This window comes from Amblyomma maculatum, chromosome 1, assembly GCF_055883805.1.
Source record: "Amblyomma maculatum isolate TAMU_Amacu chromosome 1, ASM5588380v1, whole genome shotgun sequence".
Taxonomy (NCBI): domain Eukaryota; kingdom Metazoa; phylum Arthropoda; class Arachnida; order Ixodida; family Ixodidae; genus Amblyomma; species Amblyomma maculatum.
The window spans coordinates 475,279,753-475,306,262 of NC_139344.1; the positions used below are offsets into that span (position 1 = coordinate 475,279,753).

Sequence of the window (26,510 nt, forward strand, 5' to 3'; positions counted from 1 at the left end):
TTTATTAGCAGTGTAAATTCCATTTCTGTGAAGACCGTATGAACTTTATCACCCCTTTTAGAATCCCAATCATATCCCTATCCAGTGTGCGGAGCGTTAAAATCTCCACCGATGAATATTGCATTCCACGATATCAATGGCGAATACGCTTAACCCATCCAAGATTAAGTACTGTGTTTCTTGGCCGAGCGTACACGGACACTAATATAAGGGGCGTTTTGTTCGGACGCGTGAGTACAGCAACTACTTCCTGCTGAGTGTCGCACCACTTCCTCAAGTCAAGTGGCGTTTGGGGAATGTTGGCCCTAATATAGACGGCAGCTTTTCTCATGGAGTTTCGGCCTCTGCTCTTGCTCGTTTATCAGGGATAGAAGGACACTGGTACCCTATATATCCTGTTATTGAATATAACATATTGTGCTCCTGTATCAAGAACGCCCATGAATGCAGCTTGCCGTACGATAGTTTTGTATTCATTTCCCCAACTTTATTATAGAGCCCTCTGCAGTTCCATTGTGCAGTCTGTTGCCACTTGTTTCGGCTACTTTTATCCATGATGTAAGCTGCTCTGAATAATGTGTGTCAGTTGCGCACGTGTGTCCAGTACCGCTCTCCAAATAGGTATGTTATCGGCAGGTTTACAATTCGGAGCATCCACTAACCTTGCTGTCGTACTGCCTGCAAGCGTTTCTTTGTTTTTCTGAGCTCTCCTTTCGTCGCTGGGCTATATGTGCTTTCTTTTGTCGCAGCTGTGCAATTTGTGCAGAAAGCATCGCAATTTCTTTTTCTATTGCATCCTGCTGGCTTGTGCAGTCTTTACGGTCCGGAAAATCATCAGCAGTGAATGCCGCTGCGCTCCGTTTTGTGCGTCGTCCATTTTTTAGCGTAGAAGCAAAAGATTCACTGTTCTGTGCAACCACCTCAACAGGCTCTTCTTCTTCTAGCGGGTCATCAAAAGCTCTTCGGCCAGAGCTGCAAATCTGTTTTTACCCATTAACGATGAACATTGTTTATGTCGTCCAGCCCTTGCTCACTCGAGCTTTCGCTTTTTTGTCGGACACTGAGATGAAGTGATATCGTGATCATCAGATTTGCATAGGCCGCATTTGAATTTCGCTTCTACAGATTCTCCAGAATTTCGCTTCTCCGGTACGTGTCCAGATTGCGCAGCACAGGTTTGTATTCTGCGCCTATAAATACCTGCCAGCACAGCCGATAAAACAGCGAAGCCTGCATTTCACTTTTGTTTATTTTAACAAGTTGCCCGATGGTTCACTAATTCACAGCCACCTGAAATTCACTTGATTTTGCAAATATGCTGATTTCTCGTTTATTTCTTCAGTCAGATAGTAAACATCTGAAGCCTCATATGCAAGCGCTGACATGGGAAGCTTCGGTGAAGAGGAACGCGGTTGAAAAGAAATTTGCTAAACCGTCAAGCATGTGACGCGATAGCGTCTCTCTCCGCACATGCACACACGCGGACGATGTTTTCTTCGCGTTTTAAGTTTTTGGTTTTTAATTCTCTTTTTATTCCTTGTATAATTTACTTTCTCTGTGTTTATTTATTTATTATTTTACATTTTTATAACCAATACTCAACATCCGCAAACATTGCCTTTCCATTCTGAGTCATTTGACACCTTTCCACACTTTCAATTATTTCAAATAATAAATTACACAGAGGACAATTTCGGTTCGTCAGAGTTTAGCATGGACAGACATAAAGCGTCACACCGACCCGGAAAGCCAACAGGCATAAAGTGACAAGGTTCGCTTACTTCTCCGAAGCGACGGTGATGCGAAAGCCAAGCAAACTCGTGATCGTCTCTCAAAGGCTTCCAATAGCAAAGGCACAGGGAAAAAAAATCTCCACATTATAAAACTTTGGATACTGTATCTGGATAGGGATAACGCTACGCGGATCAACCAGGGGTCTGTGTTACTATAGACGGCAGTTGTTACTAGCCAGCGCTGAGGGCACACACAGCCGCAGTTAGCGGGGCAGTGGCAGGGTTGGTCAGGGCAGGGCGGGCTCTCGGGAAGTGGAAGGGGCCAGGGAGCTAGAGGGCACACTCATAGGCGTAGTGAGGGGGCTGACCCTGCAATTGCATTCACAGGTGGCATGCCTGGTTCGCCAGGGGTGGTCTAAGCATAACGCCTTTTTCTCCCCTCCCCCCCCCCCCTGTCACAGGAACCAGGCAGCCACTTGCGAATAAATGCGCGTGCCTCCAAATCGTCCACCCCAACTTTTTCGCAAATGGCACCTGCACAAAAACAATGAGGAAACAAAATTTACAACACTATTACGATGCATATAAAATCGCGCGCATTATTTTAGAAAATGTAGAAAATTCCAGGATTCATGTACCGAAATTCATGGTCAATGAGAAACACTATACTGATGAGTTCCAGATTAGTTTCAGCTGCCTTGGGTTTATTAGGATGAAAGACGTACATACATTGCATAGCATGTGCCCTGTTGCATTTTGATCGCCTCCACAGCAATACGGCTGAGACAGCCAGTGTTTCATCCCACACTAGGAATTAGTGCTTGATTGTCGGCTGTCTCCGCATATGACTGGCGCGCTAGTTTTTTGCCGCTCCTACGCGTTCTGCGATGTGCAAACAGTTTATACTAAATATCGTTACCAAGAGAATGTTCGGCGACCATTTGCATTTTTTTAAATGGCTAGATATAATATACACAAGCGATCTAAGCCCACGACTGCTGCACTGGCCACTGGTTAGCTGATATACGCCGTTGACTGGTTTTGCGGGTAGTTCACTTAAACGGGTAGCTCACAGGTGCATCATTTTAACACATATACTGCTTGTCCAAGCAAATTTGATCCAAGGGATAAAAAAAAAAAAAACATTTCGGAGGCAGGCAAAGGAAACCAGGTACATATTGCTGGAAGCTACCTTGAGCGCCACAGAAAAGGTTTTGTTTGGAATCCTTAATTGACATTATTTACCTAAATTACTGATTATTGACTTACACAATAAATGGTGTTGCTACTTTGAAGAGTACCGGCACAAACCACGTTTGATTATTTGCGATAAAGAACCCTCACGTCTGCATTTTGAACGCCAGATACAGTAGGAAACCACGAAAATACAAAAATCAGATTCCTGGATAATACAATTGAGGACTTGGCTTGGATCGACAGCCCTGTTTAGCGTTAGACCTACAAGTTGCCTATGGTTTCTTCGTCCGCGCCAGTACATTCGTCCAACAAGACTGTATTTGTATTTTACAGCTGAAAAATACTGTTCCACTCATTTGTATCCTTACCGCTTTGTAGTCATTATCCGCATTGCAAAGTTCGGCGCGCTCATTGTAACTCGAGCCTTCATGTGCGCCATAGGGCCGACGCGAAGCAACCATCGCCAGCATATCACCCTTACTCATGCATGGGGCTAGCCATCATAGCGGCAGGTTGTTTTGTCCGCTCAAAATCATGTTGTGAGCAGCACAATCGAGGTGCGCGAATGGGCTGGTAACGGTTTCGGTATCTACATAACCCGGAATTTATCTGCAGCTGGAAAAAAAGGTACACATGAGGTTTCTAGCCGCAAATATTGAAACAGGGGTTTCCGAACGTGCTCACCGACTCTAAGTCCTACCTATTGTCTAAAGTGAATATTTAGTACTTGAAGCGAATAACCTCACTTCCCTACGTACAAAATAAAAATTTTCTGCGCTGTCCTAAGTGGCTGCCAGCAAAAATGCGCCACCGGTTTCCATCGTCTGTTTCTAATGGTTTATTTATAACCCTTGGCTCAAGCTATGGGGCGCAGCAGGTGTAATGTAGCTTGAATAAAACCTGCAAGAGATCATATATATGGGTAGATTTGTAAGGTTTACAGATTTCACTTACAAATTCTACAGGAATCGCGTCACTGCGGCCTTTCTTTTGAAATTGACACGTAATAGCGCTATATTCGTGGCTAAAATAAAGTACTGAACGCATTAATTCAGCTTAGCAAATGCAGCTGTAACAGAAAGTGAGGGCTGGCGACACCTAAGGTGTGCCTAGCTTTCAAATTTTCTTAGATGGCACAACCGTTCGAAATATGGAATATTAAAAAAAGCCCTTGATATTGGCTTTCTCACAGCGTATTATGGGTGCCTTAGATAAGAAACCTAATCGAGGTCCCATGGTCATCTTTCGTTTCCAATGAAATTCTTATATGTGGTGGGCAAATATCTAGACACAAAAGAATTAACCTTAGGTTTCAAGATACGCGTAGATTCCTCGAAAAAAAATAATTGTATGGTATATCTCTAGAGGTAGAAAACGCTGTTTTTGCCATTTCAAAATGTTGCAAGTTTGGATACCATGATTTTGTCATCTACTCTTTTTTACTCACTGAATATATGCAGGTTTTATATTTACAAACACTATTAGATACCCATTTTGTTTTTGCAGTTGAGTTATTAAAAAATCGCAAACTTTTCTTCAGGAGCGATACCCTGCAAAAATATACATTTTTAACCTTATGTACTGGCATATGATGCATTAGGTTGGTTGCACTAAATATGTTTTCACTTCCTGACGCATGTTCTTAATTCCAGGCAGTATCTGGAGCTCCAGACCACTAGGTGTGTTCTCCACAACGCATCAAAATTGCTCAGAATTCGAAAACAGCAGTAAAGGGCAAATTTGCTGCCATTAAAAAAAAGATCATCTTCGATTTTTATTCAAATCCCTCTCAAAAATCTTCAGTACCTCAAAAATATCACGGACTAAAAAGTGTTGCGTTATACTGTTTAAAAATATAACATTAAATATTAAACCGAGTGCTTGTGCTAATAATGGTCAAACTCAGCCTGCATTCTTGCAAGATCCAATAATATCTTGGCACAGAAACTATTTCTCTACATTATCTAGGTTCCATTCTTTATTTCTGAAAAAATTTGAAGCTCTAGATTTGTGTGTGTATCAGCATATTATTTTGAAATTGGACAAAAGTAAGAAAATGGTAAAATAAGGAAAACTGATTATGATTGAAGAAACGGCCGCAACATCAATTTTTATCAAAATCTGTGGAAACAATGCAAAGTACTTTGTTAATTTGAGTCAGTAATTATATTGAATTCTGCAAAATGTAATATTAGAAATATAAAAATGCTTCTTTTTGTTCTATAGATGTGCTTATATGGCTCCCCCTTATGGAGTAGGCATCAAAACTTCAATTTAGTATTTGCTGAATTTAGTTACATTTTACCTTAAGTAAAATTTAAAACCTTGTCAGCGCTTATACACCCTTTTTCTGCTTCTGGGACAAATACTTAATATAGCTTAAAATGGTATTAATTCACTATTTCTGTCAATTTCATGGCAGAACGCAAGTGAAGGCTGAACTTTTTCTCTGTCCTGCATTCTTTTTTATTGCTAGGTGCAATAGTATTCAATCTAGGTTATTAATATATTATTGCATTTCTCAGCTTTGACCACCACTAACAATACTATATTTTTAAAGATGATTTTTCAATGTGTAATTTTTATCATTACAATCATAAGCAAATCGCTTTCCAGCATAATACTTTTGGTGGCGTTACAGAGAACACACATAGCAGTTTAGAGCTCCAAATTATGCCTTAAATTAACAATATGACCTGCGTAATAAACACAGAATGTTTTAGTGCAAACAACGCAACGCGTCACGCCAGTATGTAAGGTTGAACATTAACATTTTTGTAGCGCGTTGTTCTTGAAGCAAAGTTTGCGATTTTTTACTAAATCAACTGCATCAATGAAACACACTTTTAATACTTCTTATACAAGTAAACGTTACCCAAATGCGGTGAGTAAAAAACAGTGGATGACAAAATTTTACGCAACCAGCCGGCCTCCAAACGTGCAACTTTTCGAAACGACAAAAACGGCGTTTCCCAGCTTTAGTGATAGGCTTTTTTTTTCGGTGAATACTACGCCGCATCTGGCAAACCTATGGGTCATTCCTTTGTGTCGAGACATTAGCCCACGACATTTGAAAATTTAATTTAAATAAAATGGTCATGGCACCACGATTACTGTTCCTGTCCGAAGACATCCATATTTGTTTTCATTTGGTCTCTTCAAACAGGCTGGTTTAGCCAATGCGGTGAATAAAAATATCATCGCATATATTAAAGATTTTCGCGCTATATGTTATACCTAAAGCTACCTATATTGTCACAACTGTCATACATTATTTGTAGCTGAAACAACATCACAAAAGGGATTCATTGCAAATTGTTTGCTAGTTAAATAGACGTACGAGATGACACACGTATACTTTGTAGAATACAATTTAGGAAAGAGTGGATACAAACTACAGGCGAAAAATGCTATGATATGGAGCATATGTATTACTCCGATTAACAGTAAAAAAAATCAACATATTAATATATTCGACAAACTATTGGATGCTCACATAGGAACACAATTAATGAGCTCATCCACGCATCTAATGTCTATGGGCATTAGATGTGTGGATGACTTCGTTTTATTCCAATTCGTGCGTCACTCAAAATAATTGAACGAGAAAAAAGTTAATGTCTACACAATGTTCAGTGAGTATACCACAAATTATACTAAGGTTCTTCATATATGTCACATCACCTAGCAAGTGAAATGAGATAACAGAAGTAATCAGACTCTAACCCTGATCAGCATTTCGCTTTTGCGCCATCTTTGCAAGTTTTTAGGCAGGCTTTTCCACTGATTATCCTCTTCTTTATACCCCTGCCACCCACAGGACACAAATCTTCTGGGGGTACCGAACTGTTGGTTTTCGCACCAGTGATACAAATTAATCGATCCATTTATACGTAGAAAACACTCTCGATGCGCACCTAAAAAAAAAAATGAAAGCATGTATGTGTAGGCGAAATCATTCACCGGCGATTTAATAACATGATTTGAACAATAAAATCACACTCGAAGTAACAAAAAAGTGGTGGAGAGATAGGAATTGAAGCAATGAAAGGCGGTTGCTTTCTGCAAAAAGCCAATACCAAGAGGTCCACCGTCTATAAGAATAGGCAATAAAAATAAGGCATATTTAAAGGTGCATGCAGCAGTTACAGTGATGCAGTGCTACCTTTTTTTAGGCTGGCTTTTCCGCTGATTTTCTTCTTCTTTATTGCCCTTCCAACCACAGGACACATATCTTCTGGGGGTTGTCGGTTTTCGCACCAGTGATACAACTCAATCGATCCATTTCTACGTAGAAAACGCTCCCGATGCGCATCTAAAAAAATGAAAGCCTGTATGTGCAGGCTAAATCATTCACGATAAAACAATATGATTTGAACAATGAAACCAAATGATCACACCCAGAGCAACAAGAAAGTGGTGGAGAGATAGAAATTGAAGCAATGAAAGACGGTTGCTTACTGAACAAAGCCTATAGCAAGAGGTCCTGCGTCTATAAGAATAGGCAATAAATTAAGGCACGTTTATAGGTGCATGCAGCAATTAAAGCGATGCAGTGTTACCTTTCTTTTTCACTGCAGTGATTGGTACAAATATTACAGCAATTGCTAGGCATCTCAGGTAACCCCATTGAAAACTTCATCCAAGGTACCGAGGAGCAGTGGCGTGTTATTTGCAGCTGTTAACGGAAAGACAGGCTATCCTATGAGTGCATGCGCATTTCCTCCTTTTTGTACCTTGAATAAAAGCGACTGAACAGTGAGTGTTGTAAGAGGTGCAGCGTCCCTAGGAATGGGGAACAAAATTAAGTTTTAGTAAACAGAGGTACAAAAAGAAGCAAATATGCCTGCAATAATAGCATGATGGCCTACCTTTTGATCAACAGCTGTAAACAACCTGTCACTGCCAGTCGGTTCTTTAGATAAGCTTATCAATGCCAGAGCTTAAAGCTAAGAGCAATATGAGTGACATTTATTGCGGTCACGGCCGTAAACAATTCTAGCAGAACACTCCATTACTGTAACTATTCAACCGTCCATTTATACATATCGTTCATTAAAGAACCATGCACATCATATTAAGTTGCTCTTTTCTACTCCCAAATGATTTCCTATAGAATTAGAATACGTGGATCGCTGCTTCGATTTCAACATTCTTGCACGATGGCTATGGCATGCACTTCATGCATACGGTACGGTACGTGAGGTACAAAGAGCTGTAATTGCCGAACAGGCGGACCTGACGGCCTGTCCCATTTCGCCTGAAAGTGCGCGCCGTGATCGAGCGCTTCGCGAGCAATATATTTCGGACGATATGGTTGCCTCATACCGGCCGTCAATGTTTTGTACAATGTGTCCCGCGTGCACGTTGTTTACTTTGCAGTGACAGGCACGCAGTGCACACACGGCTTATGTGCCTTTTTGCTTGTATTGTTATTTTCCCCCGCCTTCGAAGCGCGTCTGCGAAATCGCTCTCCTATTGTCGCCGCTTTCTGATAACGCCCTCACCTGAAGGCGCGTGCTCAGAAGGGGGGCGTCGATTAAGAAAATTTTGAAAAGGGGCTCACTTGCGCTGTTCACGGCTTTCAATTCCTCAATAAGATATTAACCATTATAAAAGTGGAGGTTCATTATGACTTAATTATAGCCTAATCATCAAGCGGCATCACGCCCATAATGTCCGCCCCACTGTAAAATTCGCTTGCGCAGACGGCACGAACAGTTTTCAAAACTTCGTCTGTACATCTGAAAACAAAAAACTGCCCTTAACTCTTAACAAACTCCAAAAACTGTGTGAACATGGCTTCCTGCGCGCAGAAGAGAGGCTGTCCAAAATATATGTGCAAAGCCGGGCGCCTAGTATCTGGTTACTAATTGATTGCGGCGCGCTGCACAGTCAAAAAACTGCGCAAATGGCTGCCTGCAGTGTTCTGTCACGTGTTGGTGGCACACACACCTGTTACGCACGGCTCCTCTATTTTCGGCGCAAATGCTATTCATATCGCAGCCAGCAAATAAGTCCACGCACTTGCTTGCATGTAACCCGGACGAAAATTCGCTTAGTTCTTGAAGTCATGCTTCGCGCAGTTGTTTCGAGGAGAATACGGAAAGAGAACATTTGGAACTGGTAAAAGATTATATAGAACCAATTATGAAGCAATGGCATGCTGCAAAGATATATACTCACGGTCTAAGATGACGGCGTTCACTGAGTCTGATAATGCCGATGGTATCCCGCCGTTGCTGTAATCCGTACTCCGGCGACATTTCACAGCTCAGCTATTCACTGATATGTAGCAAGCACAAACCGGAGCACATGGACATGTATAGGCGCAAGAGAAAATTATGCGCAGCACAATGAAAAAAAAAAATTAATGAGGGAAGAAATTAAAGAAAGGTTTAAGAAGCTGTCACAAGTCTTGTAGCGTCTCCAACAAGCTCTGAAATGAACGTTTCGGGAGGAGGCCGCACAGCAGCGCAGCTGGGGATGCTGTCTGTTGTGTCTTGCACGTAGACGCGTAGGCGAGGGGGAACAACGAACCGCTCAACTAGTGGGCGATTCCCGCCGCGCTGTTGTGTTCGCAAGGGCTGCGCGTGGGAACGAAGGACCAACGACCCTCTCAACATTCCATTCCTCCTTTACCCAGCCCTCTTCTGCTTGCACCGGCCAGCCGTGACTTCGGACCGTGCCGATGAGCGGCCACCAGCGCGCACCGCTCGAGTCGAGTTCTAATAAATAGTTTTCTTTTGTGTGTTCGCAAACGCATTGTTTCTTCAAGCCAACCACGGACATAACATTTTCTAAAAAAATAGAAAGCCTCCCCATCTACCATCCACATTCTTGCGTAAATCCATACAGTTGGTGCATCGACAAATGCGCGCGTCCCCTCCCTTTCGCCACCTATGATCGAACAAAGGATGGTCGTTCGACCTTTTATATTTACTTCAAAATATTATATATTGTTGCGTGATGACTGATTAATAATGTGAAAGAGGCGGAGCTCTAAGCTTCTCTTCTATTCTGGCCAACTTTGGTTATAGATTATACAAATTATGCTCAAGTTAGCTAGCTGAAAATTATCCGACTAAATATATACATGTTTTTATTTGTATTCAGTTAATGTTCGCTTTTCGGGTATGAGTTGATGTTTTTATAAAAATTCTCAACATCGGCCCAGGAAACGAAAATTTTCCTAATTTGCTGGCCTTTATTTCAGAAAAGGCTCATGGTAGAGCAGCAATAATTCCACAATATGTTCTCAGCATAATTATCCGCAAACAGCTAAAGCTCATATTTTTATCACATTTGGATACAGAGATACGATCGCGCTAATTTACAGAAAACAGCGAACATTGAAAATTTTTAGGAAAACAAAAACAGTTTTCACATTGTTTAAACTTTTTCCACCTATTCTACACTACCTCAGCTTTCAAAACCATTAAAACGCCTTGCATAATTTTGTTGCGCAAGTAATTATGGCCACTTCGATAAAGCCTTTGTCCAATTATAGCGCACCGCGCTGTTCTGAACATTCTACGGAATTTGTGAATTGTTCAAGGTTTTTAAATTTTGGCATATAATTTTGTAACAGGGAGAATATATTTACAAAAGAGGATTAAAGATAAATACATTAAGGAACAGCCAAGGAGCCAGGCTACGAGGGCCGCCCATTCGACGCACTTCTTTTTCTTAATCTTCCACAAACGAGCGCGCCACTTCGTCCTCATCATTCTCCAGCTGTAACAGTATTTCTTCGCTCATGTTTTGTCTCGACTTCGCAAATCGACGGTGAGAGACACAGCAATGAATGATTCAGAATCAATTTTGTGCGCGTCGAGGTCCTGATGCGCTGTGGCATCAGGCAACACAGAGACGTTTTTCGCAATCACCTTCACCTTAACGCGGATTGCGCAAAAAGACGATAAAGTTCAATGAGCAAGCAACGTATTCCAAATCATTTTAGTAGAATGAAAGAATTGGAGAGGGCATGGAAAACTGCCTCATTAAAACAGTGTTTCTAGGCTGCATTCGTTTTTTCGAATGACGCGACAGCGCACATTATTTTCATTCCTGTACAGTTTTTTTTATTCCTTTGCCACCGCCTAGCGCGGTTGGAATGGTCAAACTCTAAACTAATAGGCGGAAAAAACTTTTTTTGTTTACTGGCGATATATATGTTGTGCGCCATATAAATGTACCGGGGCCTTCACGCTCGCAGTCTGAACGAAAAACTGTCATTTTTTTTTACCACCGTGTGAATGCCCAAAACTAAAATGGTAACCTCGCGAGTCTTCCGGCTTTTCATTTTCCAGTGATTGCGTCTAGAAAGTACACACATCGTATTCGGTCCTTTCTCCAGGTAAACAGACGATGCTGCGCGTAGTTCCTTATGGATAATACAAAAGCACTAGAACAAAAACATCGCTGAGAAAATGGTCATTTGTTCCTTCAACTTGAGGCAACGTTTTCCTTCTCGCCAATGAAAAGGCTACCTTCTAATCACTAATTTAATGTCACATGAACATGCTCGACATGATTTCGTTTTTATGCGCGTTCTCACTGACAACTGGATTTGTACTATAGGTTAAGTATAGATGCAGGGATGTAATCGGCGTCCAATACAGGCATATTGGGTCGTGAGTGCTAGCGGGTCTGGGGTATACATATGTGGTCGCACGGTCGTGCTATCATTAGATATAATTGTGCGACAAACGTATGCGCCTGCGACGAAATCTGCATGCATGTCAATAGGCTAAAACCGTAAACACATATAGCTGACCCCCAAAGGTGCGCCGCATATGAGTGCACCGAAAAGACGAATCCAGACAGTTGCAGCGGTACGTGCTTGAATGCGTTATAGTAATTGTCGTCCCGTACATGGTACTCTGTGAGGTCCGAACGATGGGCTGAAATGTTGTCGGATATAAATGCCGCGGTTTGGCGTCCAGCGCACGTGTATTCAACCCTAAAAATGGAGAATTTGTTTTCATTGAATGGTCAACGGAAAATATTCACTTCGGCAGCCCATTAAAGCTGCGTTTTTAGGATGGCAATGACAATTGCGAAATCAGGGGACAAAGTGGTCCATCGTGGGCAGTTTTCATACAGGGATAGCTAATACTGGAAAAACACAAGACAAATTGCAATGGTCCATTACAGCCAGTTTAAAAAAAAACGGAACGGTCAACGTCGGAAGAACACAGGACACCTTGGTCCATTGTAGCCATGTTTAAAAACCGGAACATCCAATGCCGGAAGAACACAGGACAACTTGGTCCATTGTAGCCAGTTTTAAAAAACGGAAACCCCAATGACGGAGGAACGCAGGACAGCTTGGCCCATTATAGCCAGTTTTCAAACCCGGTGCGACCATTATTGGGGGAACAACGGCAATCTCGGTCGAATATAGACATTATATAAGTACGGCAGTGCCAATATCGGGAACTCACTGTACATCCTGGCCCAAGCTAGCCAGTGTCGGCTGCTGGCAGCGCCAACACTGGGAGAGCATTGGCTAGTCTGGGCCATTGTTGGACATTGTGATGACTGGCATATCCTATGTTGGGAGCATGCTGGTTAGGCTGGCCCAATGTAGGGCCACTGTTTGCCGTCGTACTTACAACATTGGCCCAATGCTTTGTGCTGCCTGGGATACGTGTCTTGCTCGACATCGTTGCTTCAATTTATCGAAAAGGTGAAACAGCTGATGAGCTGAGCTCACATTTCGCATCAGAAAGTAACGTAATTGTAGGCTTTTTTTTTTTCTCGTCCCATGTGTTACTTTACTAGCGCTATGCTTCTTAGCCCGATTATACTTCCGGATGATCCAAAGGCAGGGACTCGTATAAATTTCGGAAAATGCAAGTAGATGGAATGTTTATCACACCAGTTACTTGGATCATACTGCAGGCACGTCCCATCGACAAGGGCAGGCTGACACGCATTGCACAACTAGCGTCGCAGAGTCCACAGGTTGTAGACGGTGCTATCTGTAACCAAGAGAACGCAGGGGCATAATACAGCAGTACGCGAGTCCGGAGCCTAGCGAATGCAGAGGCTCTCCCCATAGGCTTCGACGCCATGAAATCATCAACATCATCAGCCTGACTATACCCACTGGAGGGCGAAGGCTTCTCCCATACTTCTCCAATTAACCCGGTCCTGTGCTAGCTGCATCCACTTAACCCCTGCGAACGTCTTAACCTCATCCGCCCACCTAACTTTCTGCCGCCCCCTGCTACGCTTTCCTTCCCTTGGAATCCAGTTTGTTAACCTAAGCGACATTCAGTTATCCTCTCTTCGCTATACATGTCCTGCCCATGCCCATTTCTTCTCAATTTCCACTAGAATGTGGGTAACTGGAGTTATTTTTCTGACCCACACTTCACGCTTCCTATCTCTTAATGTAACCCCTAACATTTTTCGTTCCATAGCCCTCTGGGTTGCCCTCAACTTAAGTAGAACTCTCTTGGTTAGCCTCCACGTTCCAGCCCCATAGGTGAGTACAGGTAAGATGCAACTGTTGTATATTTTCTTCTTGAGCGATACCGGTAAGCTGCTAGTCACAATCTGCAAGTACTTGTCAAATGCGCTCCATCCCAATCTTATTGTTCTTGTTATTTCCTTTTCATGGTCCGGATATGCGGTTACTATATTCGCCTGCTACTTCCACTACTTCGCTACCTAATGTAAACTGCTGTTCCTTCCCTTGGCTGTTGAACATTACTCTAGTCTGCCGCGTATTGATTTTCAAGCCTACCTTTCTACTTTTCCTGTCTAGGTCATCAGTCATTATTTGCAGTTCATCCCCCGATTTGCTTAGCAAGGCAATGTCGTCAGCAAATCTCAGATTATTGAGGTATTCTCCATCTACCCTTATCCCTTACTGCTCCCATTCGAAGTCTCTGAATATGTCCTCTAAGCAAACTGTGAATAGTACTGGGGAGATTGTGTCTCCTTGCCTAACACTTTTCTTTATGGAAATTTTGTTACTTTCTTTACGCAGAACTATGGTTGTTGTGCAGCCACTATATATATCTTCCAGCACTTTCACGTACAGCTCTTCTACCCCCTGATTTCGCAATGCCTGCATCACCGCCGAGGTTTCAACTGAGTCAAATGCTTTTTCGTAATCAATGAATGCTATGTATAAGGGCTGGTTATATTCCAAGCATTTTTCTATCACCTGATTGATAGTACGGATATGATCGATATTAAAGTACCGTTTCCGAAAACCTGCTTGATGGTTTGTTTGATTGCAGTCTGTCCTGATTCTATTAGCGATTACCTTAGTAAATACCTTATACGTAACAGAAAGTAAACTGATTGGTCTGTAATTTTTAAGGTCCTTAGAGTACCCTTTCTTATGAATGAGGATAATGTTTGCATTCTTCCATGGCAATGGTACCGTCGATGACACCAGGCACTGCGTATACAGGGTGGCCAGTTTTTCCAGCACGATATCCCCCCCGTCCTTCAACAAATCTGTAGTTATCTGATCCTCTCCAGCTGATTTCCCCCTTTTCATAGTTTCTAAGGCTTTCTTGACCTCGTCCTTCGTCACTGGTGGAACACCTGACTATTTTTCCCTACCGCCAATCTCGTTACGGTCCTGACTACTTTGGCTACTGTAGATATCTGTATAGAGCTGCTCGGCTACTTTGACTACCTTGTCCATGAAATACGTCTCCCCAGTGCCGCCATCGCCACAGCAAAGCAAAGTCCAGCCGCCGACGACGCAGCCGGCGACGCCGACAACGACCAATCGGCCTATCGCTACAAACGGCGACAAGAAGCAGCAGAAAATTTGCAAATAAAACATAAAACTAGTTGTACGTCACGTCCGGTACATCTTTTCGCCTTTTTCTTTTGGCGCATGCGCAGAAGCGACGGAGCATGCCAATAACGCAGGTCTGGTGCCTCTAATACGCGGGCACACAACTCCCTGTCTTCCCCGCCACGCATGCCAGGGGCGGGGAAGAGGTCGCTTATTTTCGATGGAAATAAAAGTTGTGCAACCAACCAACCCCGTGTCGTCTGCTATTCGCGGTGATGGCTGCTCTCCCGCATGCACGCCATGGTGGTCACTGAGTTTTTTTCTTTTCTTCAACAAAACTATTTGAATCACATGTTATTTTTTTTTTGAAGCCTTCACTATAATATACGCGAACTTAGTTATTCTGGGACTCGCTTTGAGCTTCGTCTAAAGATTGCCGGGGAGGTCTAAATCGACGGGCTCATGCTGTATAATTTATGCAATGTTATTTTTACGTTATGAAAGTTAGCCTGTTTTAGCAACAAGCGCTCCAGTGTATAAAATGCATTTGTCCAACGTTTCCTTTGGCCGTGCACATGCGTCACGAAAGAGGGGACGGGTTAACGTCACGTTTCTGATTGTTGGCTATTGCCGTCGCTATTTCGGTTCAAAAACTAAGAGCAAATCTCGAACAAGTATCCCTTGCGACATTCGAGAAGCAGACAAAACTTTTGAACGAAGCGGTACCTCTTGATTGCTGTTATATGCTCGTGTTGGTCACAATTATTTTCTGCTGGTAAAGCAGTTTTCCAAAACTATGTTCAGTCTGGCCACGGCTAGGGCACGAAAGCATGGGCCGCCGCCGTCGATTCAGTCCCGTTCTCGCAAAACTCAACGCGCTTCGATTGCTCTTCACTGCATGTCCGCACCGGAAGAGAGACTCCCATCCGTCTCGCCTCCCCCGCAGCCGCGCGCGTGACTGCGACAGACATCCGAGCCTCACCTGGCGTTTTTCTACTGGTTCTCAAGCAAATGACTCGTGAGGGCTTCAACGTAAGCACACACAATTTAGTATTTAGTTTGTGAACCCTAAACTCCCGCAGGAATGTGACGATTGCAGCATTGCGACTTCGCCCCCATGCGTGTTTGTTTACATAGCATTTGCAATGACGATGCATATTGCTCGTTCGCACGGCATAAAATGCAAGCTGAGCTAGCAATATCAAAACTATCCACTTGTCGCACCGGGTGCACCTTCATTTGTTCATAAACTACAACTTCGCTGCAAGAAGCGCCGTGGATGCTACGTCCCCTGCCTGCGGCGCCGACAACTGCCGGCTGCGCTCGCTAGACAGGGTTCCATATCGACGCTTCCCGCTCAATGTACGCTCGCTTTGTGTGTAAGCAGTCATCGAGTTGAGGTCGCTACTACCAGCACTACACTGAATGGCCACATGCAACCGCCAAAGCTTGTGAATGCGCGCTCCGTAGTCGCCGAAACTCTAGACCCGTACCTCGCGCACTCGCGCGCGAGGACTACTCGGTCGCTGAACGAGCCGGCAGTTCGGTGCCGACTAACATTTATGGCTAAGATCATTGCTGATCACAAGGGGGAACATATAAAGTGTAGCTTCTTGCTTTCTTTTTCTAACACGGTTAAGCGCTTAGCTCTTCAGGCTGTTCACTCATCAGGTGTCAAGTTCTCGCTCGGCCTCCGATCCGACCAAAGCAGATCCGAACACCGTCCGCTGATTATGCATGTTCGGTCGGGGTCGTGGGTCCTAACACCTCACACTATGTTGATAGGCGACCGTTGGCCGTGCTGTCGTCGTCGCCATGCAATTCGAAATATCAGTGTGTTGATAAGCTAAGGAACTTATAACCGTGCAGCTTACTGACTTTGACAGTGTCGTATATATAGCTGAAGAAAACATGCCCTACTCTATATTGCTTTTTCGCGGTAATATCTTCATCAAGCACCTCTCCATGACAGACGACAACTGTGTCGAATGTCAAAAAAAAATATAAACAGAGACTCACTCGACGTCACACGAGCATTTCAAAATGGCGGTCGCTCGCGTTGGGAGGAACTTCCCGATTCCGATTGCTATCGCGTTCTTTTGTAATATGCGCCGCGCGCTAGGCACTAAAACTTCTCGACTAGAATCACAGGCCTGTATACTGTTCATAGAAGTACAAAACGGTAATATATCGAACGACCTTGTCATCGCCCCTTTAAATGAAAGGCTAATGAAAGGATAATACAAGAACGACTTATCTGAGTCGCCGTTAAGAAATTTGGAGCTGCTTATCACATCGACCAGCAAGGCGAAGCTGTCAGCACGTGGCGATCGGTGTCAAATCAACGAGTTCCTCTTACCTGTTGTTCTACCATCTGCACATGCGTGTACTATGAATATGTCACAAGACATCGGCTCACAGGATGATATAAGACATAGCGCACCGGGCCTCCAGATCAGTGGGCTTGGCAGCAGCGCAATGGGTACTTCTCTTACAAACCCGTTCTGCTTCATGGTGCAGGTTAGTCGCTACCTGTCTGCTTCCTGCTATCGTAGTGATAATAGATTTTTGCTGCTGCTGCCCTGCCCAAACTGTGTTAGTGAATTTTTAGCGTATGTATGCTCGTTCAAGAAGAATCTACTAATATGCGGAGGCGCTGAATCTAACCCCGGCCCAACACAGGAAGAAATGTCACAGCTTTTTTCAGGACAAAGCAGTATTACAGATTCTATTAATACTCTTGTATTAAAGCAGAGTATGTTTAACGAAAAACGTACGGTCATTACCGAACAAATTGCCAGTTTGGAAGTTCAAGTTACAGCTACGAACGCATTAAAAACATAAGTTAGTGATCTTAAATTGACAGTAAAAAAACTCGAAAAGAATGTTTCTTACGTTCTCAACAAAGTAGACGATCTACAAAATCGAAGCCGAAGGAATAATTTGATCATTTATGGACTGGAGAAAAAAATGGAAGAAACAAGAGAAAAGCTTGCAGAAGCTTTGAATATACAAGTGTTCCAAGAAAAACTTTGGGTTGATATAAACAGCATAGAAAAGTGTCACATGTTAGGAAAGAAGAAAGGCAGCGACACGAACCGCCCTGTTATCATTAAACTGCAAGACTACAGAGAAAAAAGTCTGATATTAAAAACATGTAAGAAGCTAAAGGGAACTCATTTTCTATTACTGAAGATTTCTGTATGAAGAATCGCAATCTTAGGAAAAAACTCTGGCAGAGCTCGTCTGAGGAAAGAGCGAAGGGTGCCAAGGCTAAACTAATTTTCGATAAGTTAAGCATAAATAGCACTATGTATTCGTGGAATGAAGAAGAAAACAGGCATGACGTGTGAAAACGAAAACACAGACACTGAAAGTCCTGAACATTAACTGTCGTAGTGTTTTAAACAAAGCTGCACAGCTTGAGTCCCTGCTACTTTCACAAGACGCGGATATCGCAGTCTTGACCGAAACATTGGTAAGTGCTGAAATCTATGACAGCGAGTTCGTGCCAATATATTACAATGTGTTTCGCAAGGATCGCAATAGAAAGGGGGTGGAGTGGCTGTGATCCTCAAGTCATCTGTAAAACTTTTTAGAATGCCTGATATCCCGGATGTAGAGAGCCTATTTTGCAAAGTCTGTATTAACAAGGTTCGATATATTTTAGGCGTAATATATAGACCTCGTAATTCTTCTGTTATTTTTCTAAATAATCTAAGAGCGTAATTACCACTACATGTAAAACAAGGAGATAGATTAAAAATACTTGCTGGAAACTTTAACCTACCGAACATTAACTAGGCCTCATTTTCATCACCCTCGAACAGTGCTATTGAAAATGCAATGTTAGATATTGCATTCATGTTCAACTTGTTACAGGTTGTAAGTAAATTCACTATTTCAAAGGAATTCAAAGGCGATTCTTGATTTCTTCTTTGTCAGTGGCTCTATAAGCGATGACATCCGATGCGACGTTCTGAGTGGTATCTCTGATCACGAAGCAGTCCTGTTACCTTTAGATGGTCTGCATTTCAGTCCTTGTAATAACACTCAGTTCTATCCGAATTTTACTGGCGCTGATGATGACTCAATAATTAAAATGCTGGCATTTCACTTCGACGCATTCCGAACAAGTGATTGTAATGTCAACAGCATGTGGCTTATGTTCGAAGACATTATTTTTGAATGCATCTAACAGTTTGTACCAACAATTGCTAAAAAAACACGTCGTAATTCTTGGATTACTCGGGACACACTACGTTTACAGCGGCAGCTTAAAAGGCTGAAAAAGAGGTCAAAACATTCCAGTTGCCACAATTTGAAAACATTAACAGAAAAAGTAACCCAGCAACTATAAAGCAAACTTAATCATGATAACGATAAGTATTATAATAGGGTTCTTCTGTCGCTGATTCGGACATCTTCCGAGGAATTCTGGCGACTTGTAACTCCTAGTTCTCAATCTCCCAGTGTGTTCTCGATAGATGGTGTGGGTGTGTGTGATAATGGTGCAATTTTTTCAGTGTTCAATAATCACTTTAAAACTGTTTTTACCAGAGACAATGGCTATCTTCCGGAGTTTCACATGTCCCTACCTTCAATTCCTGTTCTGGTGATTACTAAGAATGGTGTTTGTGACCTGTTACTTAACCTTGACGTGAAATCAATCCCCTGGACCTGATGACATACCTAAAGCCTGTTTGAAGCGCTACGCGGAATAGTGTTCTAAATATTTGTGTGTACTTTATAATAAGTCTCTGAATAATTCTTCTATACCGTACTACTGGGGAACTGCCCAAATAAAACTAATACACAAAACAGGCGACAAATCACGCGTTCACAACTACTGGCCGATTTCTCTTACTTCAGCATCTTGTAAAATTCTCGAACACATAATTCATAAGCATTTAATTGTTTTTCTCGAGAAACACAACATGATTTAAAAAGCACAGCACGGGTTTAGGAACGGTTACTCGATAAATACTCAGTTAGTTTAAACTATACATGACTTTGCAAATACGATAAATGAAGGGAAAGAGACGCAATTTTTATGAATTTTTCGAAGGCTTTAGATAAAGTGTCACACAATAAACTAATTCACAAATTGGAGTACATAATAATTAATGAGAAACTTCTAGCTTGGATATCGGCTCTCTTAAAAAATCGACATCAGTTCGTTTCTCTAAATAACATCTTCAGACACCATACCTGTTGATTCTGGCGTTCCCCAGGGCTCCGTACTAGGCCCTCTACTGTTCCTACTCTTTATAAATGGCATTGTTGATAATATTTCTGTTCATGTTAAATTGTATGCAGATGACTGTGTGCTCTATAGCACTATTAACACTGTCCAGGACCAAATAAGATTAAATAACGAGTTTGCAAAAGTAATAGCATGGTGTGAAGAATGGCAGACGACATTTAACTTTGAAACGACTGTATTCATGCAAATCACTAAGAAGAAAAGCCCTCTTTAGTTCCCGTACAGCACTAACAACATCACTCTTTCAGAAGTAATACATTTCAAATACCCCAGTCTCTGAATAAGTAATATTTTGTCATGTACAAAACACATCGACACTGTCACAGCTAACGCCCTCCGTAAACTGTTTTTTTCTTCAGTTCAATTCAGTCGTTCAGTCGTGTCCGACTCTTCGTGACCTTATGGACCATATCACGCCACGCTTTCCGGTCTCTCACTATCTTCCTTACATCTTTAAAATCAGCTACACCAACAGTTCGCTCTCTCGCATACATCATAATCCGCCTAACGCTTAAATATGCCGTTATAATTTGGGACCCGTTCACCGCATCGAATATCGACAAACTGGAACGCATCCAAAGGAAAGCAGCAAGATTTATCTTAAATAAATACCGCCATTGCTCGACTACCCAATTGCTTCAACGATATGAGTTTTCATCAGTAAGTGAGAATCATCGCATATGTAGGTGTAAGTTCTTTTTTCAGTTTATTATAGGACATTACAATATTGACACATCTGGTATTTTAACTTTCTCGACAGGTTACAATACAAGACAACGACACAACAAAACAGTAACACCTCTAACTTCAAGAGTTAATTCTTTTATGTATTCTTACTTCCCACGAACCATAGTTGACTGGAATAACCTCACTAACGACGCAGTAGCGCAGGTCATTAAAATTATTCGAAGAGAACCTGAAATAATTTACTGATATTGTTTTGCTTTTATGTATGTTATCTTTATGCGCCCACACTGCTAAGGTCTTGTACAAGACCGCAGTATGTATAAATAAATAAAAAAATTGTAGGACCACGATGGCATCCAGACCCAGGAGTGTTCTCCCTCCCGAGACGACAGTACCGGATGGCCTAGCATGCAGTACGGTCACTGAGTTAAGCTGCCGCAACAAAACACGCCTGTATATAATCCTAGACTTAATTCAGTCCTGAAGTTGAACTGTGGCAGAGCTTAGCGGGCAGGTTTTCAGCACTGATCACCCGGCGTCAATCAGAAAATAGATGAACTTTTCATCATCAAGTAGGGAGATCCCGTTTTTCGGACCCTTAACCTGTAGACTAGCCACACTGCTGGAGTAATCCGCCATCGATGGTGTATCCGCAGTATACTCGACTGCACGCACTTGACCACAGCATATCCTCCTGTATTATCCATGCCCGATCACGGACACCGTGGTCAGATGCCGACCATCGGGTTCAAGGACGCGGTTGTTGTTGTTGTTGTGGTTGTAGGAAGAAAGAAAAGAAAATGCACGGGCCTTCTCCTGGCTGTGTAGCTGAGCCACCTCCGCTGCCTCGTGCAGACGGAGGACAGAAAGTAGAGAAGAAAGAAAAAGAAGAGGGAGACAAAGCTGCGAGCCGCAACAGCCGTCGTTCACCACCTAAGCGGTGGCGGGTGCGATGACGGCCTAGAACAGATAAAAATTCGGTGGCAGGCTAGCCCCCGCCCCAAGCGGCGTTGCTCTACCAGTACCAGCCCCGTAGGGCCAGGAAACGCCACCCTTCATCCCTTTCAAGGCCGTGGGAAAAGAAAGACAAGTGCTCCGTCGGCGCGCCCGTGCTTCGGCGAGATAGTGGCCACTAGTGTGGGCTGCTATATCATTAATAATTGGGACACAGGAAAGGAAAATCATAATAATGTGTCACACGTGCTGCTGTGAACACCTGAACAGCGTCGTAAGGGAAAGGAGAAAGGTGGGAGTAAAAGTAGAAACAGAGAAAAGGCCGTAGTGTAGGGCTGAGTAATTTGCAGCACCTGGGGATCTGTAACCTGCGCTGACATTAACGATACAAGGCCTGGTGATATTGTTACGTGGAAGATCTACAGTCTGAAAGCTCTCCGCACAGCTAACGTTGATGAGGGCACTGATTTCACGACACTCAGCGTCGTCGTCTTCTCGGAGTCTGTTGCACTTCTTCATCCTCATCACGAACAGCGAGTACAGCTAAGTAACACTACCCCCCGCGGGAAAAGCACAGTCCCGGTGCGGTCTATGTTATCGAAATAGAACGTTGATAATAGGGCTTTAGACGGGACACATGTACTATTTCGGAGGTTGGAGCTGTGGACGGGGACTTAGGAACCACAGATTCAACTTCGTAGGTGACGTCGGTCACGGGGCGCAAAACACGGTAAGGGCCAGCGTAACGGGGCAAAAGTTTTTCACACAAGCCCACTCGACGGCACGGGAGCCACAACAAAACAAGAGATCCAGGAGTGTAGTGGACATCACGGTGGCGGCTGTCGTACCGGATCTTTTGGGAGTCTTGGGATGCAGAGAGCCTGGCATGAGCTATCCGGCGGGCATCATGAGCGCGGGTGACGGCATCACTGGTGTAAGTACTGGTGGCGTCTGCCGGCCGCGGGTAGGGAGGTGTCGAAGGGTAGTTACGGTTGTCGGCCAAATAATAAATAAAATGGGGAGTATCCAGCGGTAGAATGGACAGATGAATTGTCGGCGAATGTGACAAAGGGGAGATGAACGTCCCAATCTCGATGGTCGTCAGATACATACATGGCCAGCATGTCTGTGAGGGTACGGTTTAGACGTTCCGTGAGGCCATTGGTCTGGGGGTGATATGCGGTGGTGAATTTGTGGCGGACGGAGCACGAACGGAGAATTTCGTCAACCACTCGCGACAGGAAACAGCGGCCACGGTCAGTTAGTAGTTCACGAGGAGCACCATGATTAAGAATTACGTTTTCTAGAAGGAAGTCAGCGACGTCTGTGGCGAAGCTGGTCGGGATGGCTCGGGTAATAGCATACCGAGTAGCGTAATCGGTGGCCACGGCGATCCATTTGTTCCCCGAGGCGGAAACTGGAAAGGGCCAAGGAGATCAACGCCTATACGGGAAAACGGGTCAGTTGGTATGGGTATCGGCTGCAGATGACCTCAAGGCAAAATTGTGGGCTTCTTCCGATGCTGACACAGTTCATATGCGGCAATGTACTGCTTGATAGAGCGGTAGAGCCCCGGCCAGTAGAAACGTCGGCGCAGGCTGTCGTATGTGCGAGAGACACCCAAGTGGCCAGCCGTGGTAGCATCATGGAACTGTTCAAGGATGGTGGAACGCAGGTGTTGTGGAACGACGAGCAAAAGGTCTGTGCCATCTGGTCGCATATTACGTCGGTATAGGGTGTTCTCGTGGAGCACAAATAAGGCTAGAGATGGGTCAGGGCGGTCGGAGGTAAGACGGAGGATAATGGAATGCAGAGAAGGATCTAGGTGCTGCTCCTTGGCAATGTTACCAAAGGCGGAGACAGACAAGACACATGCATCATCGTCAGAGTCTGTAGGACTAGGGGAGTCGACGGGACGACGTGACAAACAGTCTGCATCTTGGTGAAGCCGGCCGGACTTGTAGACGACGGAAAAGGTGTATTCTTGTAATCGTAGCGCCCAGCGCCCCAAACGGCCAGTAGGATCTTTGAGAGAGGAAAGCCAGCACAAGGAATGATGGTCTGTTATCACAGTGAAATGGCGGCCAAACAAATAAGGGCGGAATTTCGTAATAGCCCAGACAAGCGCCAGGCACTCTCGCTCTGTAATAGAATAATTTTGTTCGGGTGTTGAGAGGAGGCGGCTGGCATACGCAATCACCCTTGTACGGCCGTGTTGTTGCTGACCGAGAATAGCTCCTATTCCATGACCGCTTGCGTCGGTACGGAGTTCAGTTTTGTCGGAAGGGTTGAAGTGGGCCAAGACTGGTGGAGTAGTTAGAGCAGCAATAAGCTCTGAGAAAGCTGCAACTTGTTCAGGCCCCCAATAGAATGAAACGTCTTTCTTGAGGAGTTGGGTGAGCGGACGAGCGAGGACTGCGAAGTTCGGGACGAATCGTCGGAAGTAGGAACATAGGCCAATAAAGCTTCGGACATCGCTGGATGAACGCGGAGTGGGAAAATCTCTGACGGCACGTATCTTGTCAGGGTCAGGCTGAACACCGGAAGCATTAACCAAGTGACCAAGCATTTTGATTTCCCGATGACCGAAACTGCATTTCTTTGAGTTGAGTTGAAGGCCGGCGCGACGGAATAGCTCGAGAATGGTAGAAAGGCGAGAGGTTGCTGTCAAAAGTGGACGAGAAAACAATGACGTCGTCTAAGTAAAAAAGACAAGTCGTCCACTTGAAGCCGCGCAGCAATGAGTCCATCATCCGTTCGAAAGTTGCCGGGGCGTTACATAGGCCAAAAGGCATGACTTTAAATTGATAGAGGCCGTCAGGGGTGATGAACGCTGTCTTTTCACGGTCTCTCTCGTCGACAGAAATCTGCCAGTAGCCGGAACGAAGGTCGATGGATGAAAAGTAGTTGGCTCCGTGCAAACTATCAAGCGCGTCGTCGATGCGCGGAAGAGGATACACATCTTTTTTGGTTATCTTATTCAAATGACGGTAGTCAACGCAGAATCTCCAACTGTTATCCTTCTTCTTGACCAACACAACAGGGGATGCCCAGGGGCTACTGGAAGGCTCGATTATGTCATTCGTTAACATCTTTTCGACCTCCGTTTGAATTACGCGTCGCTCGGCAAGCGAAACACGATAGGGCCGCCTGTGGATAGGACTGGCGTCCCCGGTGTCAATGCGGTAGGTTACAACTGTCGTTTGACCCAATGGGCGGGTGCCGAAGTCAAAAAGGTCACTGTAGGTAAACAAAAGCTTGTGTAAATCAGCGGCGAATTCAGGTTGCAGATCAGCTAATATCATGCTGTCAAGCGGATCAGGGCGCGATGTGAACGACGAGGGGGTGTTGGCAGGGACGGCAGTTGTATGATCTGTAGACAGAGCTGAAATGGCACAATCGGTCATCGGGGACAGCGAAGCTAATGAAATTCCCTCGGGCAGAACTTGAGTTGAAAAGCTGAAGTTGAGGACTGGGAGAGTGGTGCGGTTCTGGGAGATGTGCACAATTAGATGAGGAAGGGTGACGTGCCGCTGCAGCATGACATCAGTAATGGCACAAGCGAGATAGTCGCCATCTGGGACGGGTGGGAATGGCGACATAGGGATGTAAACGGCAGTTTCTGGAGGAAGGCGGCTAAACTGTGCTGAGCGAAGTCGGGGTGAGCAGGAGGGGTCTTCAGAGCAGAGCGGGAGGTCCAAGCGAACTAGGCCACTAGAGCAGTCGATAAGGGCAGAGTGGGCTGTTAAGAAATCAATGCCAAGGATAACGTCGTGGGGGCATTCATGTAGGACGGTGAACAACACGGGGCATGACGGTCAGCAATTGTAACTCGCGCCGTACACATGCCAACCACGGCAGCAGGGCTGCCATTGGCGACGCGAACTGTGGACGAGACGGCTGGCGTAAGGACTTTTTTGAGGCGACGGCGAAGTGAGGAGCTTAGAACAGAAAGTTGGGCGCCTTTATCAATTAGAGCAGAAACGGGAACTCCATCCACAAGGACGTCGATACGGTTATTTTGTAGGGCAGGGGTCAACAGAGGCTTTTCAGTCCGGGTCATAAATGCAGCGTCACCTCCGGGAGCTGCATTGGCTAGTTTTCCGGTAAGTGGCCAGAGTAGGACGTTTGCGAACTGCGGCGAGGATGAGGAGAACGCGAACGTCGTGCTTGCGGGGATGGTGAACGGTTGGCAGGACGGACAGTGGAAACAGGGTCAGCATGGGTCTGGTCGGGGCGAGGTGAGGTATAGCGAGGGGCATAGTTTCCGCGGTGGTCGACGTAGGTGAACTGACGAGATGGCGTATACCAGCGGCTACGGCAGTGACGGGAAATGTGGCCAACGCGAGAACAAGTAAAACAGATGGGGCGATTGTCATGGGTACGCCATTCATTTGGGTTGCGGTACCGATATCGGGGCGAGAAACCGGCGCTGGATGAGGCAGCAGCAATCACTGGAGGTGCAGGTCCTGAATCCACGGTGTCGGTGGCGCTGGCAGAAGGCAGGCCCATATTCGCAACTTCTTGGCGAACAACAGCCTTAATAAGTGATATAGTAGCCAGGGTGTTGTCGGGTGTATGCGACATTGAGGCCGCGGGAGTCATTGCCTCAAGCTCTTGGCGGACAATGCGTGTCAAAGTGTTGTCGTTAGCAGGCGGTCGAGGGGTCGGAAGATCGATACAGGAGGAGCTCGCAGCCGTGTTCGGCAGCCGGTCGAAACGGTGAGATATTCGCCTCTGTTTCGCCTGCTCGAAACGTCGGCACACCTGCAGCACAGAGTCCACGGTGGAGCAATCCCTGCAAAACAGGAGGTAAAAGGCATCGTCGGCAATGCCTTTTACTATATGGCCGACTTTATCCTCTTCAGGCATGCCTTGGTCGACTTTGCGGCATAGA

At 44.6% G+C, this 26,510-nt stretch overlaps 1 long non-coding RNA gene across 1 annotated transcript; it reads right to left on the bottom strand.

Annotated features, from left to right (window-relative positions):
* Positions 1 to 2,224: 2,224 nt before the first annotated feature.
* On the bottom strand, positions 2,225 to 9,442 carry LOC146210017 (uncharacterized). Its single transcript, XR_014703499.1, has 3 exons — positions 9,117 to 9,442; positions 7,096 to 7,245; positions 2,225 to 2,267 (listed from the first exon to the last, which is right to left on the bottom strand). It is a non-coding gene; the product is annotated as an uncharacterized LOC146210017 (long non-coding RNA).
* Between the last annotated feature and the right edge of the window lie 17,068 nt (positions 9,443 to 26,510).